Here is a 7417-nt window from a genome sequence, read left to right on the forward strand (position 1 = left end):
TTTCTTTTACATCTACTGCAGTCAGATTCACTGTGTTCACTTGCAAGGAATCACTGCACATGGTTATGCATTTGTACTGACGTTAAAATCGACCAGAATTCTCCTTTAACTAACAAGACTAAGGCCTTACTTGTATTACCATGGGGTAAATATTATTATCTCCAGTCCTAATGGCACAATTACTCCAATTTTAAGTCTGTCTGTGTCCATGTTAATAAGCTGATTACAGCACTCCAAACTGGCTTACACCGGCCAACAGTCAACAGTGACCTGATGCAACATTTAGCCGTTCGGTGTTCTCTGAGGGGCACTGAAAGGACTTCAACACACACACACTCACACAAACACACAGATAGATTCACTCTTACAGTACATGCATCCGTTTCCTCTGAAGCACACACAAAGACATCTGATTAAATTTAGATAGGCACCAAGTGGTTTATCCCGCTCTCTCTCACAAACATAAGCTTGATCTGATGTTGATGGGTATAGTACTCTAAGTACTCTAATGAAGCCTTAACGGGAACTAAATCAATATGCTTAATGATTACACTGCTGCCATGTTAAAGCTCCAACGCTTCATTTCTTCTTTTTTCAACGTTTTATTTCAATTCACTAGAGGCTTTTCCAACCATGTATAATTTACAGTACTGTATGTACATGTAGTCACATGCTGCAACTGTCCAGATTTTACTTCTTTCAAACTAGCTTTCACTCATTGACAAAAAATCCATGATAATAATATTAAAATGCACTCACCCTTCCAAAGCTATTCCTGTCTGTAATGTCATTTTAATCTTATTTCTAGAGTGCATTAATGCCCATATGTTAGCTTCAAGCTTCTTTTTAAAGTACCATCAGTCAATGGAGATATTCTTATTTTTCAATTCCACCTCAAAAAGGCTCTCTCATCTTAAGAATTCTCTCTTGACAGAAAGGTGGGATTTACAATAATCCCTATTTTATTATCCTTATCGAACAAGTGATGACATCCCACGCACTAAGTGGCTCTGTGTCCATGCTGTTAGCTGCCATGTTGAAGCAGCAGCAGGGAGACGCACCTTACCGCAGAAGTGATTTTCCACACATTGCACTTTCCTGTTAAGAGCACTCCGTAGAGAAGAGCAAACACACTTGTGGCTATTTCAAACTGGCATTCACTCACAGTCACGTGTGAGGAAAGCTCGCACAAACACAAACATGTCACATTTGGATGACATAAAATTCAAATTGGGTGTACTGGCTGTTTATCTAAGAGGCAGTCTCGCTTTGACCCTCCTCCAAAGCGTGCTCGAGGAGAGTCTGGCTACTCCACATAGCATAGAAGTGCACATGATGCACTTGATAAACAGTCGGGCCAATGGTTTCACACTATTTCACTGAGCTACGAGTGGCGGTAATAAGTAGTGTTGGGTACCAAATTCTGTACTTTTTTGAGTATTGATCGTATTATTTTTTTGTAATAACAGAAGGAAAGTACAGAAAAAAGGTACTGTTAGGTACCGGAACCGAATTTCAGGTACCGGTATTGGTACGGATAAAAATGTGAACGGTACCCAACCCTAGTAATGAGCCAAGATACACATCAATGTGCTAACAAAGACAGTGAAGAAGAAGCAACTAGAAGGGCGCAGACCTCCGCCAAGGCGTGCCCGATCTCACTATGTTAGTGCAGTGTGAATTTCGTTGTCTTTTTTTGCCGGTGTGACATTTGAATATTCTGGTTCAAAAAGGCTGGATATTGCCAGAAAGGTATGACACAGTTTCCCTGTCTTATAACATGTTGTTAACATAAAATAGATTCCGAAGATGACAATGTGTTTATGTATATTGCAAATGTTACAGTTTACTGTGATGACGCATGCACCAAGCAGTTTCCCAGTGCGCCCTACTGTATGTGTGTACATTAGCAGGTTGCAGTATTTTTTCTATTATATTATATATAATATCATTTTTTTTAATAAGGGAAGATGTAAGTAAAACAATGTGTCTCCCTCCTTTGCTGTTGGTATTTGGAGTTTGGCAGAAAATGGGGAAAAAGTGAAGAGCAAGACAAGTGCACCTCTCCTGGTGCCTCTCCACAGCAACCCAAGGCGAGGCGGGGGGAATGCAGAGGATGGGAAACAGGCCAAGAACCACTAGAGAATGGTTCACCTCAGGAGGAAGCCACACACAGAGAAGAGAGATGAGGAAGGGGAGGTAGACGACAGAAACAGGAGAGAGAAGGACGGGGACAGAGAAGAATGAGACTATTGCACCCTTTTTCCACCCAAATTTGTGTGTATGCAAGGTTTTTTCTAAACACCATTGCCAGTAGACAGGTATGCCTGTCTGTTTTTTGTTGTTATTGGGTTTTTGTTCAAAGGACATTCATTTTCATATCTTAAGTTTGTATTTTTATACATTTTATTTATCAGAACTTTAATATAATTTTCTTATTTTTTTCAAATATATTCCTCTGTTCTGTTGTGACAATAAAACAAACAAGTTTATTTTTAAACTGCATTATCCTATTATTTTAGTGAGGACTCATAAATAACTACAGACAACTAATGTTAGGGGAATCTGTTTATGTTGTGTTACACGTTTCTGGATATCTTTTTTAAATGTACTGTCTGATATATTGGAATATCGAATTTTTAAATGACCAAATATTTGTATTGATTTTATATTTGCATTGATATTGGCCTTAAAAATCCTTTATCGGTTGGGCTCTAACACACACACAAACACACACCAACACACACACACACACGTTATGTACTGGCTCTAATATTCTCCAAAAGAGATACAGTACTCTTACAACATAGGGTTAGCAAACAGTAGAAAGGAGCATGGAGGCCAGTGAAAATGGTTCAGTGTTTACATATTTTTTATAACCCTCTTTCAAACTCGGTGCTGACTATTTGGATGTTCCAGCACTGCTTGGGCGGAGCAGACATGCATCACAGCATCGCGAAAAGGAAAATTAGTGTTTCCCCAGGTGTCCTGTTTCCATCACTATAAATATCTATGTATACTGCAGAGTCTTTTGTCCCAGGAGTGAATGCCGATTGTAACCTTTCCCACTGCAGTGGGAGAGGGTTATAAGAAAGGGGAGGCAGAGGAGAGGAAGAAAGAGTGAGAAAAGTGAAGGGGTAAAAGACACGAGATAGGGTGAGGAAGAAAAACCAGGAGAGTATAAACTAGGTGGCGCCTCCCTGTTTCTATTAGAAGATCATATTCTAAAGCAAATATTAGTGTAAGGCGGAGCCAGGAGGTGAGTGGTGGAGGAGTGGATTTCAAATCATTGTGTATGTGGCTAGTTAAGAAGCCAAGAGCATCCTGGTGGATAGGTAAAGTATGGTGTATATTACATGCCTGCAAAGAAAAGCTACACATTGTCACACTGGAGAGGCTGCTTTAAAAGTGACTTAGACAATTAATAGACTTAATCAACTAATCAAATAATCAATCTGATATCGTTATAGTTTCCATCTAGTACACTACATACAACTCTTATAAAACCAACTGTATTCTGTTGCAGCAAAGTGTTGGATGTAGGCTGATGCCAATAACGGCTTTATTACCAATTAAGACTTCTCCCTGTGGAGCTACTACTGCAGCTCAGCCTGGCTCCAAGGAGCTTTCTTTTGTGGCTCTGTCATGCTACTCTGCCTGTCTCCGACTGCCCCTCTTCTTTGTCCATCTCTCTTTAGGACTGTTTTCCACTTTTCTGTCTCTTTCTCTCTTACTATGTCTCTACACTCTCTGCTTCTTTCATTCTGTCTTATCTCTCTCTCTATTTCTCTCTCTCTGTCTGACACTCTTTTCCACCTATGTGAAAAGCTTGTAGAATATCCTGTTTGTGTGAAACCACTGTTTCAAACTGCTCTTCTGCTTTTGTTGAGCTGCTGTCTCCTCTCCAATCCTCTTCCGTCTCTTTAAACCTCTCCTGGGATACTTCCCTTCTCTGACGCACCTCTGCATGTCCTTGCTCCTTCACCCGTCTCCTCTTCTCTCCTTTTGTCTTTTCCACTCATTTATCCCTTCCCTTACACATTTTCTGGAGCACAGGCTTTCTAGTCTCTATGCCCGTCTCAAGCTCTTATCACATTATCATCTTCTCTTTTCCACCCCACTCTTCTCTCTTATCCAACTTTAAGGTTACACAATAAGCTACAGGGCTGTACAAAAAAGTCTTAACTCTTAAAAGTAGAGATGTATCAGTCACTCTTTCATTAGTCTATTTCCACCACTTTCCACTTCAAGGATTGCTTTGCTGTTGCAGAATATTCCGCCAGATGCATGTTTTTCCACTGATTTCAGTTACCTTCCTGCTTTCTTGGTGTTAGAACTGATTTGTTTCCTGCAGGGTAAATCCAGACTATCTGTCCAGTCTGACTTTTCTGTTGCACGACTAAAACAACCTTTTTGAATGTACACCAAAACCAGTTCCTTCCTGAAGCTATTTTGAGGGCGGAGCTTAGTGCCACCCAAGACGATTGTGATTGGTTTAAAGAAATGCCAATAAATCAGAGGACGATGTTCTTCAATCCTGGAATGCTGTGTGGACTCGCCAGGCCCTCCTTTGCAGCGCTGTGCTGTGAGGGAAGATCTGGCAACTCATTGACTTATGACCCACTACTTATCTTACCTACTAAGTTTAAATATTTAAATTTTGCTGTTAAAAGGTTACCTTAGAGATGATTTCTTAACTAGTAAGTAGTTCCCTTAAACATGTCTCACACATATCTGTTGATTTTTTATTCTGTTAGAACTGTAAGGAGGCCAAAATATCAGAGACGCTTATTTCAAACCTTGTCAAATAAGACCAAAACTATCTTATGGCAAACTGACAACCAAAAAATCAATTCTTGTGTAAGTGGAAAAAGGGTGTCAACAACACACAAACACAAATATACACACACGGAGGGACACAGTGCACACATACAGAGAAAGGCCACCAGTTGGCTTTGAATGTGAATGTGGAAGTTTTTCCTCCCTTGTGACTAAGTTCCTTGACAACACACACACAGACAGCCCTCAAGCTCATACACACTAACACGTGTCATGTGCACAACTAACATTTGTCCCTTAAAACTATTGAAATAGGAAGTGCTTTACTACAAAAGACAAATGTTAGCCATTTATTCTTAAAACTGCTTACCCTGTTGAGAGTCAGGGGACAAGTGTCATAGGAATCTGTAATATGAAGTGTGGGAAAAACATACAATTGATGTTAGCAAAAAAATTCTCAAAATATTGTACAGTCTGTAAAAGTACAAATTTTATCTTGTCTAAATGCTACTTTTCTACTTTATGCCAAAAATCAAAGATCTCTTTTGTGTGCATATGACTGTGTGTGTGTTACGGGAGGCAGTGTGCACAGCATGCACTTTGTCACTGTTTCTATTTTTCAACACTCCCCCCACCCAACTGTTTGACTGCTGAACACCGGTGTGTGTGTGTGTGTGTTCCGTACGGCACTACAAAGACAGCTGCCTATTCTCTGTGGAATTTTGTATTCCTAAATTAGCAGCACTGGATTCCAGTATGCAACACATCCTTTGCGACACACATTCTCACACACACACACACACACACAAACACAGAAACGTCTCTGATGTTGTGGGCTTAACACACTAAACACATTGTGAACCTGCTTTTCAATCTGTGATGAATAATTTGCTTTTAGCTCCGCTGAGTAACTGTCGAGTTTAGCTTAACGTTTTCCTCCATTCACTTTACCAATGCATTCAGAATAGGAGTTGGGTATTTTATGACTACAGTTTATGATGTTCTTTTCTGAAACTGAATGTCTGGAGATGGGATTGATAAATTATTATAAATGGGATTGATTCAATTAGTAATGTAAAAAAGCTTTAGTTAACTTATTTGTCTCTGTGGCTGCTTATAGCTATGTGATAACAGCTAACAACCACTAACCAAAGATTTTTTTTTTCTGACAAATGCAACTTGAGTGGGACTCCATTCATATGTAGTGGTAAAAATAAGCAAGAGTGATAAAAAAAAAGGAAGCAACAGAGTGTCCTGGGGAGTCAGTGGAAGCAATTCACTAATGAAGAAAGGGAAAACGGGTTGGAGAATGAGTAAGAAAAAAGAAAAGTAAAAACAAGCTATCAAGTTGGGAAATAAGAGGGGTTAAGAGAGGGAGAGAAGGAGGTCTTCCTTCAAGCCTAGGGTAAAGAGAGTGGGAGGCAGGAAGACGAGGGAGAGTGTGGAAAGAGAGGGAATGAGAAGGGACACTAAGAGACGGAGGGTAAGAGGGAGTGGAACATACTAGAGCTCTGAGTCACGCATGGTAACCAAGGCTCGCAGGGAGCGGCTAGCAACAGACTTCATGCTCCTCACTCTGCGGTCGTAGTCAACGAACAAAAGGATGGACTACATTTCCCTCATTTCATCCTGTCTTTCATAAATAAAACTATTAATCTTACACCTATCATTGACTAGAAACTTCTCTAATAAACTTTGTATAGGCCCTAAATCATCTGTTGTGCTTCCAACATTCCAACAACAGATATAACTATCAATACCTTGTTAATAAATTAGAAATGAATAGCTGTGTGTTTCTGCAGAGCTGCAAATGAAAGTGTTGTGGTTACACAAGCAATGCACTGAAGAGTCCGGGTAAAATCAATGTCATTTTGTTGATGCTGCTAATTTTGTGTCTCTGAGACACCAAAGTGATGTGAGGAAAGGTGAGGAGAAAGTGTGTCTCACTTGCTCTCGTTTTCTTTTTTTAGGAATTGTGGTCATATGAGAGGAGGTGAGGATAGCAAGCTAAATCTGTTTCACCTGAGAAAGGAAAGACAACGCTGTCTGCCGCCTGTGTTCACCTTCCATCCATCTGCCTCTCACCCTTTAACCTCTCTCATCTTTCTCTGCCTCACTTTTCTCTCTCTGTAAAACTGGGTTCATACAAGTAGAACTAAGGTGCATTTAAATCAGAAGGGACATCCACTTGTTGCGGGACAGACATCGTGTAGACAGCTTACCAAAGAGTATGTTAGCTTTGCAGCATGTAGCCTATATGGCCATGGCGACAGCACTTAAAACAAAATAGATGTGCCTGCTGCAGTTCATTCTGGCCCATTCTGTGCCTCTTGTACAATTGTATTCCCCCTGTACTGTATGAGGGTCAGTTTTTGGTATGAAATTAACATTTGCGCCACGGTTCTGGTCAGCGAAAACTAAAACCTGTGCAATAGTCTTGCTTTGCCAGGCCTTCCTCCACAATGCTGCGGAGGAGGGCCTGGCTAGTCCACACAGCATTCCGGCATGGGAGAAAAACGTGCTCTGGTTTATTGGCATTTCCGGACAGAGCCACGGTGCCGCTGCAAAATAGCCTCGGGAAGGAACTTCTTTTGGAGGAACATTCAAAAGTTGTTTTAGTCGTGCAACAGAAAACTCA

The 7417-nt window shown here is 40.5% G+C and overlaps 1 protein-coding gene across 2 annotated transcripts in view; it reads right to left on the reverse strand.

Moving 5' to 3' along the window:
- Positions 1-7417, reverse strand: part of fxyd3 (FXYD domain containing ion transport regulator 3) — a 15745-nt gene that overhangs the window by 6814 nt on the left and 1514 nt on the right. The window contains exon 2 of one of the 2 annotated variants that reach the window (XM_032518210.1): positions 5150-5184. The exons of the other annotated variant lie outside the window; for it this stretch is intronic. The gene's annotated coding sequence lies outside the window, so the exon portion shown is untranslated. The remainder of the gene's footprint in view (positions 1-5149; positions 5185-7417) is intronic. 2 annotated transcript variants of the gene reach the window in all.

This window comes from Etheostoma spectabile, chromosome 6 (assembly GCF_008692095.1).
Source record: "Etheostoma spectabile isolate EspeVRDwgs_2016 chromosome 6, UIUC_Espe_1.0, whole genome shotgun sequence".
Classification (NCBI taxonomy): domain Eukaryota; kingdom Metazoa; phylum Chordata; class Actinopteri; order Perciformes; family Percidae; genus Etheostoma; species Etheostoma spectabile.